Genomic DNA, 12,433 nt, shown 5'->3' with positions numbered 1-12,433 from the left:
TAATTTGAAGTGCATGTTGGAGCATAATCGAAATATTGGTTGTACGAAAATTCACATGCAAACTGTTGTTAATATAGAGGGTTGTACTTCTGGAAAAAAATCAGAAAGTTCTTACTAAAATGTAAGTATTCAATGAACTTTTTTTAAAACTGGGCTTTGTGTGATGTAAACTTTGTGATTTCAAGTTTCATTGCACAGTCGAAAATATAGTTGTCATCTCTAATGGTTAGATGTTAACTCTTCATGTAAAATGTTAAGTTTTTTATTCTTCAACTTTCAACAACCACTTAGCGCTAAAAATTCCCTCAATTACTCCTCATAACTATCCTCATAACTTTCAACAACCACCAATGGCCGCGAAAGACTTGATTTGCATGGTGTCGTTAGGCGAGAAGGCTATATTCTTGACGCTAAGTTCTACAACAAGTTTTTTGAACTAAAATTTAATATGTCTGAATGACTAAAAGTACCTCAAGATGCTTTAACTTTCATATATATATATATTGAGTTCTTCAGTTGATAATTAAGATGATTTGAAGTGCATGTTAGAGCACAATCGAAATACTAGTTGTATGAAGATTAACATGCAAGTTGTTGTTAATATAGAGGGTTGTACTTCTGAAAAAAATCAGAAAGTTCTTACTGAAATGTAAGTAATCAATGAACTCTTTTTAAAACTGGGTTTTGTGTGATGTAAACTTTGTGATTTCAGATTTCAATACACAGACAAAAAACATAGTTGCTATCTCTAATGGTTAGATGTTAACTCTTCTTATTTATATAATGTTAAGTTTCAACGAGATATGTTAACTTTTACACGAACATGTTAACTTTCACGTGAACATGTTAGGTTTTTCATAAAGTTGTTAACTTTCCTCGTAGTGTGTTAACTATGCGTATAATCTGTTAAATTCCACTGCTCTATGTTTACTAAAACATGTTAATTTTACTCCTAGTCAGTTAACGCTCATAGTTACCTGTTAGTTTACATAAGAAGCTGTTAATTTAAAATATCAGAAGATAATACTATACTTTAGTTGAATATGATATCTTACTGGTTCATTAATTTGTACAGCAGTGATGTCTCTTTGAATGCAGAATATAGTCATCTTCCTTCAGGAAATACTTCTAATTCAGAGAGAATCCAAAATGATTGCCCGTCTGGTGAGAATGTAATCAGAACCGATGATATTCTCAACAACACTTCCATCATTCCTCAATGGTGGCACACATCATTAACTAATAAGGGGCAACTGTAGGCAATAAAAATTGCCTTTAATCCTTATCAGAGAAGTTCAGAACAAAACTGCTAAAAACTCGCCCGAAATAGCAGAAAAAGGGGAAAACGCGGATATCTCCCAAACCGTAAGGAATTTGGCGAAACGGAGGAAGCGAACCGTAGCCTTCGGCTAGGTTCGGATGGCTCCATCTCGTCGAGATAGGCGATTTTCACATATAATTCGTCCAATTCCGACTTACGGTTTGAAAGTTACGGCCTATTCTTCGATCCATGCTATAGAGCTCGCCTAACGGCTTGAAGATCGCCTGCAGACCCAGGTTCGTTTGCAGTCCCCAGCTTCGCCTGCAGTTGCAAATCCGCCTGCAGACCCAAGTCTGCCTGCAATCCCCAGCTCTGCCTGCAGTCTCAAATCCGCCTGCAGACCCAAGTCTGCCTGATCGCCTGCAACTCGAAATTCGCCTGCATCCCAAATCCGCCTGCAGACCCAAGTCTGCCTGCGCACCTGAGCTCGCCTGCAAACCCAGTTCGCCTGCTAGCTCGCCTGCAGACCCAAGTCCGCCTGCAGTCCCAAACTCACCTGCAGACCCAGTTCGCCTGCAAGCTCGCCTGCAGACCCAAGCTGCAGACTCGCCAGCTCACTGTCAACTGCCCACTTGGAGTATGGGAACAGTTACATCAGTGGTCAAATCCCACAAATCAAGGGAGAAAGCATGGCGCTCCTCACCCGTCAGATGGCCGTCCACAGTACGAATGAGCGGACAGGCGCCGAAACAGCCTGCACCCTCATAAATGCGGCTCACCTCAGTTGTCCAGGTGAAGGGACGAGAGCCGCCAACGCTCGGTGGTTGGTCAGATCCACGCAAGCATCTGACAGCCGTTGTCACGCATACGAGGAGGGGCTTTCCCACTCCTATGTAGCGTGATGCAGAGCACAGCTCTTCGAATGACCATTGACGGTACGAATGAACAGCAGGACGTCTCCGAACAACGTGTGGTCACATCCCATAATTCAAGGAGCAGTCAAGCTATCTCCCTCACCTCTATTAGTGGTCAAATCCCATGAATCAAGGGATAGCCCATGCCATCCCTTGCCTGTTAAAACCCATCTTCAGCAGCATGAAGAAGGGGGATTGGCCGTTGCATATTCTGCTGGCTAATCTCCCAAAGGTTGAACCTGGACCTTTGCCAAAGGCTCCCTCATTTGAGAACCGAAGCTCCGGCAGCAACTTCGATCGGATCGTCCAAGGGAAGCAGACTCGGCACGAGCACCGAGCGAGGCATCCTATCGCCACCTAAAGTCCCCACACAAAACAAAGAGGGCCTTCCCTCTGCTTCTGTTGTAAACATTTGATTTGTTAGTTTGTAATAAGCTTTCTTATAAATACAAACGAAACTCCTTTCTTCGGAAGAATCAAATTTTCACCCTACAGAAGATGGCGACCACAGTGGGAGAATCCGTTCATTCAGATGAATTGGTGGTGGCGCAGTCTGACGAAGTTGCTGCAGGGACTACTGTTGAGTCCCTTGTGATCAAATTCGAAGGGTACTTACAATCGTCCTCTTCTCGCAGCAATACATCTCGCGATGGTTGCAGAGTCGTCGATCCTCGCAAACCCCTGTGCAAAAGGAATCAACCATTCGTGTCGACGCAGACTACGCCTCCGCCGTCGACATGAACGCTCCTCGTTTAAAAAGATCCAAACAGCGGCGACGAAAAGCTCTCGCTCATCTCGAGGCGCAATCCCTCATCCCCCATGACAGCCTGAATTATTATTCAGGCTTGGGGGGGATCAACATTTTGAGCCAGGTTCCCATTTTTGGCGAACCGCTCAAATTAGGCGAGCCTAGCAGTTTAGGCGAGCCCATCTCTTTGAGCCAGGTTCCCGATTTTGGCAAACCGCTTAAATCGGGCAAGCCTAGCAGTTTAGGCGAGCCCAACCTCTTGAGCCAAGTTTCTATTTTTGGCGAACCGCTCAAATCAGGCGAGCCTAGCAGTTTAGGCGAGCCCCACTCTGTGAGCAAGGTGCTCAATTTTGGCGAACCAAGAGCACCTGGCGAACTCTGCAGTTTAAGAGGGCTTCGTCAAACAAGCGAACTTCACCAAGCTCGCCTGACGGCCCAAGATCGCCAGAAAGGCGTCTTTGAGCCAGGTTCCCAGTTTCGGCGAACCGCTCAAATCAGGCGAGCTTAACAGTTGAGGCGAGCTCATCTCTTTGAGCCAGGTTCCCAGTTTCGGCGAACCGCTCAAATCAGGCGAGCTTAACAGTTGAGGCGAGCTCATCTCTTTGAGCCAGGTTCCCAGTTTCGGCGAACCGCTCAAATCAGGCGAGCTTAACAGTTGAGGCGAGCTCATCTCTTTGAGCCAGGTTCCCAGTTTCGGCGAACCGCTCAAATCAGGCGAGCTTAACAGTTGAGGCGAGCTCATCTCTTTGAGCCAGGTTCCCAGTTTCGGCGAACCGCTCAAATCAGGCGAGCTTAACAGTTGAGGCGAGCTCATCTCTTTGAGCCAGGTTCCCAGTTTCGGCGAACCGCTCAAATCAGGCGAGCTTAACAGTTGAGGCGAGCTCATCTCTTTGAGCCAGGTTCCCAGTTTCGGCGAACCGCTCAAATCAGGCGAGCTTAACAGTTGAGGCGAGCTCATCTCTTTGAGCCAGGTTCCCAGTTTCGGCGAACCGCTCAAATCAGGCGAGCTTAACAGTTGAGGCGAGCTCATCTCTTTGAGCCAGGTTCCCAGTTTCGGCGAACCGCTCAAATCAGGCGAGCTTAACAGTTGAGGCGAGCTCATCTCTTTGAGCCAGGTTCCCAGTTTCGGCGAACCGCTCAAATCAGGCGAGCTTAACAGTTGAGGCGAGCTCATCTCTTTGAGCCAGGTTCCCAGTTTCGGCGAACCGCTCAAATCAGGCGAGCTTAACAGTTGAGGCGAGCTCATCTCTTTGAGCCAGGTTCCCAGTTTCGGCGAACCGCTCAAATCAGGCGAGCTTAACAGTTGAGGCGAGCTCATCTCTTTGAGCCAGGTTCCCAGTTTCGGCGAACCGCTCAAATCAGGCGAGCTTAACAGTTGAGGCGAGCTCATCTCTTTGAGCCAGGTTCCCAGTTTCGGCGAACCGCTCAAATCAGGCGAGCTTAACAGTTGAGGCGAGCTCATCTCTTTGAGCCAGGTTCCCAGTTTCGGCGAACCGCTCAAATCAGGCGAGCTTAACAGTTGAGGCGAGCTCATCTCTTTGAGCCAGGTTCCCAGTTTCGGCGAACCGCTCAAATCAGGCGAGCTTAACAGTTGAGGCGAGCTCATCTCTTTGAGCCAGGTTCCCAGTTTCGGCGAACCGCTCAAATCAGGCGAGCTTAACAGTTGAGGCGAGCTCATCTCTTTGAGCCAGGTTCCCAGTTTCGGCGAACCGCTCAAATCAGGCGAGCTTAACAGTTGAGGCGAGCTCATCTCTTTGAGCCAGGTTCCCAGTTTCGGCGAACCGCTCAAATCAGGCGAGCTTAACAGTTGAGGCGAGCTCATCTCTTTGAGCCAGGTTCCCAGTTTCGGCGAACCGCTCAAATCAGGCGAGCTTAACAGTTGAGGCGAGCTCATCTCTTTGAGCCAGGTTCCCAGTTTCGGCGAACCGCTCAAATCAGGCGAGCTTAACAGTTGAGGCGAGCTCATCTCTTTGAGCCAGGTTCCCAGTTTCGGCGAACCGCTCAAATCAGGCGAGCTTAACAGTTGAGGCGAGCTCATCTCTTTGAGCCAGGTTCCCAGTTTCGGCGAACCGCTCAAATCAGGCGAGCTTAACAGTTGAGGCGAGCTCATCTCTTTGAGCCAGGTTCCCAGTTTCGGCGAACCGCTCAAATCAGGCGAGCTTAACAGTTGAGGCGAGCTCATCTCTTTGAGCCAGGTTCCCAGTTTCGGCGAACCGCTCAAATCAGGCGAGCTTAACAGTTGAGGCGAGCTCATCTCTTTGAGCCAGGTTCCCAGTTTCGGCGAACCGCTCAAATCAGGCGAGCTTAACAGTTGAGGCGAGCTCATCTCTTTGAGCCAGGTTCCCAGTTTCGGCGAACCGCTCAAATCAGGCGAGCTTAACAGTTGAGGCGAGCTCATCTCTTTGAGCCAGGTTCCCAGTTTCGGCGAACCGCTCAAATCAGGCGAGCTTAACAGCTTAGGCGAGCCCCATCTCTTTGAGCCAGGTTCCCAGTTTCGGCGAACCGCTCAAATCATGCGAGCCTAACAGTTTAGGCGAGCTCCGCTTCTTGAGCCAGTTTCCTATTTTTGGCGAACCGTTCAAATCAGGCGAGCCTAACAGTTTAGGCGAGCTCCATCTCTTTGAGCCAGGTTCCTAGTTTCGGGCGAACCGCTCAAATCAGGCGAGCCTAACAGTTAGTCGAGCCCCACTTCTTGAGCCAGGTTTCCATTTGTGGCGAACCGCTCAAAACAGGCGAGACTAGCAGTTCAGGTGGGCTGCATCAAACTCCCACTTGGTCAAACCTTCAGATAGTTAGGACCAAAGCCACAATCCCCCGCCAATCCTCTTCAATAGGATGGCGGGACCCCCACTGTCACGTTAACAGTTACCTCTGACAAATCAACTTACCAGTCCTCTTCAATAGGATGGTAGGTCCATAGAGTTGCTCAAATCGCAATAAACTCCCACTGTCATGTTAACGGTCACCTCTGACAAAATCAACTTACCAATCCTCTTCAAAAGGATGGTAGGTCCTCAAAGTCGCTCCGATCGCGGCAATCCCTATCATGTTAACGATTACCTCTGATAGCCGACACCGTCATTCCCGCAAATGACGTTGTCCGATCAGTCGTCATACTCATACGTCCCTGAACGATTTGATTCTCCCAGCACCGTCTTTCCCATAAAAGGCGTTGTTGTTTGATAGTGGCCTACTATGCGATGTGCTGCTATTTCAGGGTTCGTCTTTGCCCCAAGAGAAGACAAATCAGGGTTCGTCTTCATCTTTGCCCTAAGAGAAGACAAGTTTCCCCCTTATCCTCCAACCGGTGCATGAGGCTAAACTGTTCCCTTATACTCCGACTGGTGCATGAGTCTAAACTGCCCCCTTATACTCCAACTGGTGCATGAGTCTAAACTGCTCCCTACACTCTTAATCCAAATGCCTCGAAAGGCTAAGGATAGAGGAGAAATTTTAGCATTGAGCCTAAGAGAGACTCCTCGACAACTTACCATGCTAAGGGCAAGAGCATGGCTAGTCCAACTCAAACGGCAGTTGGTAAAGACAAATCAAGTCCGTTGATAGCTGAGGGTTTGCTCAAAATCCTAGAAGGCGATCATCAGCTGCGAGTGAAGAGCAGGGATCACTTTACGGGACTTCATATCCAAAGTGTTCCAGACCCCATGCGGCCTGATTCAGGTCTGAAAACTTTGGAGGGGGTTTTGTAGGCAATAAAAATTGCCTTTAAATCCTTATCAGAGAAGTTCAGAACAAAACTGCTAAAACCTCACCCGAAATAGCGAAAAAGGGGAAAACGCAGATATCTCCCAAACCGTAAGGAATTTGGCAAAACGGAGGAAGCGAACCGAAGCCTTCGGCCTGGTTCGGATGGCTCCATCTCGTCGAGATAGGCGATTTTCATATATAATTCGTCCAATTCCGACTTACGGTTTGAAAGTTACGGCCTATTCTTCAATCCATGCTCAGGAGCTCGCCTGCAGCTCAAATTCGCCTGCAGTCCCAAATCCGCCTGCAGACCCAAGTCTGCCTGCTCGCCTGCAGCTCGAAATTCGCCTGCAGTCTCAAATCCGCCTGCAGACCCCAAGTCTGCCTGCAGTCCCAAACTCGCCTGCAGACTCAGCTCGCCTGCAAGCTCGCCTGTAGACCCAAGTCTGCCTGCAGTCCTAAGCTCGCCTGCAGACCCAAGCTGCAGACTCGCCAGCTCACTGTCAACTGCCCACTTGGAGTATGGGAACAGTTACATCAGTGGTCAAATCCCACAAATCAAGGGAGAGGGCACAATACTCCAGGCCCGTCAGATGGCCGTCCACAGTACGAATGAGCGGACAGGCGCCGAAACAGCCTGCACCCTCATAAATGCGGCTCACCTCAGTTGTCCAGGTGAAGGGACGAGAGCCGCCAACGCTCGGTGGTTGGTCAGATCCACGCAAGCATCTGACAGCCGTTGTCACGCATACGAGGAGGGGCTTTCCCACTCCTATGTAGCGTGATGCAGAGCACAGCTCTTCGAATGACCATTGACGATACGAATGAACAGCAGGACGTCTCCGAACAACGTGTGGTCACATCCTATAATTAAAGGAGTAGTCAAGCTGTCTCCCTCACATGGTCAAATCCCATGAATCAAGGGATGGCCCATGTCATCCTTTGCCTACTAAAACCCATCTTCAGCAGCATGAAGAAGGGGGATTGGCTGTTGCATATTCTGCTGGCCAATCTCCCAAAGGTTGAACTTGGACTTTTGCCAAAGGCTCCCCTCATTTGAAGAGACTCGTCGGAACTCTCCGACTTGAGGCTCTCGGGTAGACTTGAACCCACTTACATCGGACCTTCTACTGCGTACTGAAGCTCCAGCTGCAACTTCGATCGGATCGTCCAAGGGAAGCAGACTCGGCACGAGCACCGAGCGAGGCGTCCTATCGCCACCGAGGAACCCACGTTAAACAAGGAGGGCCTTCCCTCCGCTTCTGTTGTAAACATTTGATTTATTAGTTTGTAATAAGCATTCTTATCAATACAAACGAAGCTCCCTGTTTTCGGGAGATCAAAATTTACACCTACAGCAACAATTTGAAACTATAAATGAATTGAGACTAGCTTTACAATACTATTCTATGGTGAAAAAGTTTGACTATGAATTTGTAAAGAATGAACCCAAACATATCCGAGTTTATTGTCAATATAAGGAGACATATGGATGCCCTTGGATGTTGTTTGCCTCTCTTATTAGAAATGAAAAAAAAGTTGAAATCAAAAGGTTTGTGAATGAACATAGTTGCGGACAGAATAGTAACTTGTCAGGGCAATCACGGACATCTGACAAATTCATAGCAGACTAATTGCGACCTGTATTAAAAGTTCGGCCCGAAATCCGCCCAATTGATGTGCAAAAGGAGTTCCTCACTTGATATGGATTAAGAGTTGAATATTGTAAGATATGGTTGGGCAAAGAAAGAGCACAAGAGGATAGTATGGTGTTAGTTATGAGTCTTATGATCAATTAAGATGGTAAATTTTATAATTCTTTTATTAAATATACAAATTTTATTAGTAGCTGCTTATAGTACAATGTTAGTTATTAATTTATCATGTAATATATTAACCTTAGACGTTTCATGTTAAGTTTTATTGATATATGTTAGCTGTCACCGTGGGATGTTATGTTTCATGAATAACTGCTAGCTACTAATAACATCCCACGGTGACAGCTAACATATACATGTGCAAAAGGATTTGGGATGTTATGTGTTCTACACCTGGTTGAAAATTTTAGATCAAAGCTAAAGGATTTGGGAATGAAGGTAAAGGACACGTAAGTTTTGGGGAAATTGCTCCAATCTGCTTGCTATAAATACACTATAGCGGAATGGAATGACTACATGAAGGAAATTTATAAGATGTCTCCAGCTGCATATAAGATTACAGTTAATTACTCACCAGAGTAGTGAGCAAATGCATTCTTCCCTAGCATTAGGTACTGTATTCAATCATTATGATGTTTTGCAGTAGATATTAACTCTCTCGCATATATGTTAAGTTTCTTTTGTATAGGTTAACTATAGCTAGTAGATGTTAACTTTCATCATTATGTGTTAGGTTTTGGGTTTCTATATTAACTTTCACTCTTAATGGTTAAGTTTTGTAGTTATGTGTTAATTTTATTATATATTCTATGCATCATATTTTTTATTATTTTGATGTTTGCAGATATGGTCATGTGACCTCTAATGTCGCAGAATCCTTTAACAGCTGGATACGTGAAGCTCGACTGTTACATATACTACGAATGATGGAGCATATCCAAAAACAAATTATGGTTAGCATGAACAACATACGCATAATGGCTAATAAGTGGAGTGATTATCTTTGTCCTAAAGCTGAACAGATTGTTAGAAAAAATATGAAAAAAAGATATATTTTAGAGATTAAGCAATCTAGAGATGATATATTCAAAGTGCAATCATATAGAACTATTCACATTGATTTGGAGAAGAGGACATACGCTTGCTGAGTTTGGGACGTAACACGTATTCCTTGTGTGCATGCTTGTGCAGTCATTATTTATATGAAAAAAGATGTATATCAATATTGTGATTGGTTTATGTTCGTAAAAACGTTTAAGAAGAGCTACGACGAAACCCTTTATCCCATACCAGATTTTGAGAAGCGAAGTGTGCCAAGAGATGAAATCCAGATATTACCACTAATTACCACTAAGAGGAGAGGAAGAAATAGAACTAGACGCATAAACAACAGAACCATTTACAAACATCCAGTGAAATGCTCTCGATTCAAAGTTGAGGGTCACAATCGAACAACTTGCAATAAGCCAATCAGTGATTAGTGTGGACTGTTTCTTACAACAATACTTTTGTTAGAGAAATATAGGTTATCCAGAATTTTGCAGTATATTATGAAAGAATTTTGTAATCTGTAAAGTTGTTAGACTAATCATATTGTCTATTCAAGTAATATCAGCTGCAAGGATGTAAGAAGTTTTGTGTAATGTACTTTTTTAGCTGAGGTATTCTGTTTGTGTTTCATATTAATTATCTCGGTACTATAGTAACTTTCAGCTAAAAAACTTTTAGCTGAAAAGGTTAACTATCAGCCGAAAATTTTGACTTTAACAGGATCATGTTAACTTTCACTTGAACACGTTAACTCTCAGGTAAATATGTTAACTTTGATATTAAAATGTTTACTTTAACATGATCATGTTAACTTACAATTGAACACGTTAACTCTCAGCTGCAGATGTTAACTTTCATCTGTATATGTTAATATTGAGCCGAACATGTTGACTGTAACACGAATCATGTTACCTTTCATTGGAACATGTTAACTCTTAGCTGAACATGTTAACTTTCATCTTTATATGTTAACTTTCAGCTAAATATATTTTGTATCAAGACAAAACTTTAATTTATGATGAAGAAAAAGTCAGAAAGGAAAATAAAATGATAATATGCTTCTAAAAAATTGATATTGTGGGAAGACTTTCGTAATCTGTGAAGTTATAGGAATAATCATATTGTGTATTCAAGTAATATCAGCTGCAAGAATGTAAGAAGTTTTGCCTAATGTACTTATTTAGATGAGGTTTTCTGTTTGTGTTTCCTGTTAACATATCTCTAAACTATACACGATAACTTTCAGTTAAACATGTTAACTTTCAGCTAAATATAATAACATTTACATTCAGGTGAACATGTAGTTTTTTTTCATTGAAACATGTTTAATATATGTTGTATAAAAAACGTAGATATATGGTGGTAAAATGCAAAAAATACAATAACAACAAGAAAGGTTAAGCTTGTTGTGAAGTTTATCTCATCCACACCAACTGTTTACACAACTAAATTAATATACACAATATAAACATGCACACAAGTTTTGTTCCCATTCTTTTCTGTTCAATCAATTAATTTTTAGAACAACTTTCTCTCATCCTTATCTAATATCTCTGCTTGATTTTTCTGTTTCTATACTTCTATTAGAAGTTCAGCTGCAAACCTGGCACAGATGACATCAGACTCATCATCGGAGTACTTACTTGAATCGTATCAACCCCACATATTATAACAGTCATATATAAGGGAACGAAAATTTCACAATCAAAACTGCATGATATAAAGTAGCAAGCTAGTTAGATATATAATATTGGATAAAATAAAAAAGATTAAATTCATGAAATACTAACATTCCAGATTGTTGCTCGCATGGGACGACTTCATATTTGTACTTTCTCCAACCATTCTGGGATCAAATCCAGACTTCATATGATCCATGAAATTAATTACTTTATTCACTGGTTTAATATACGCACTGTGGGCATCCGAGCTATAATACTTAACAACATCCTCATCCAATCTGACTTCAACAACATGCTAGTGATCCTGACACACCAGGGGGATAAGGAGTATACTCTTGCCCGCAGCAATATGTTTTTGTATAAACGAAGTGTACAGATGTGAAAAATCAGGAGTCTTTGCATAAAGACTATGTTGTATTGCCAAGAAGATAATGTTATGCCAATTATAAAAAAGATGTAAAGATGGTTATGGGTTTGAAACTAGTGCTTACGCAAAAGTAAGTTGATACGGCCCCATAATTCTTACTCAGCGAGGTAATTTTTGGTCTCTCTAACCATATGCTTATTCTATCAATCAAAGCTTCTATGACTATAAATTTACCATGCAAGAGATAAAAATTAAATTGCATAACAACACAACATAAAAAAAATAGATATGCATATATTTAACATATTAAACTTGCATGGTCATTAATACGACCTCCACGAAGTAGGCAAAGAAGCTCCAAAGAGTCAATACTACTGTTTAACGTATTGACAATAATACATAACCTAAGATATAATAGTAAGATACAAATGTTAAAGTTGCTGATAAACGTGCACATGTAACAGTGAAAGGTAACATGTACAAGCAAAAGTTAACATAACTGTCCATAAGTTAACATATATCGGGAAATATTAATATTTATACACAAACATTAACATGAATGGATAAAATATCACAGGTAATATGCAGCCAAACATAAATGAGAATTACTAAACTTACTGATAAAATTTCTTATTGCAAAAATTTGAGACCCATCTGTTCTTATCTGGTGTGAGCTTTGCCGCTACATGATGAGATATTCTAAAGTTGCGAACAAAGGTTCCTTCAAGCAAAGGTTCCTTCACTATCAACTAAGCGTATGCTAAAATCAGAAATATTAGGAATACACTCGTTTAACAACTTCAAAAGAGTCTTCTCCTTCTTCTTGATTTTCCTGTTCTTCAAAAAATCCCAGTTGCATTCATCAGGCTTATAGTAGTACCTGATTTTTTTCCTCTCATCATCCTTCTGGTGTGATACTATAGTTATCTCTTCATGAACTTCCTTCTTCTTTTCTTCACTGAATGGGATTCGGACTAGCTATGATCGCATCCTAATCCTGATACTTGGTCCCCTTGTCCCCTTTGACACTAATTTCTTTAATCTCTTC

Source organism: Asparagus officinalis, chromosome 1 (genome assembly GCF_001876935.1).
Source record: "Asparagus officinalis chromosome 1, Aspof.V1, whole genome shotgun sequence".
NCBI lineage: Eukaryota > Viridiplantae > Streptophyta > Magnoliopsida > Asparagales > Asparagaceae > Asparagus > Asparagus officinalis.
The sequence above is the reverse complement of the archived record's forward strand: the minus strand, read 5'-3'. Positions refer to the sequence as shown.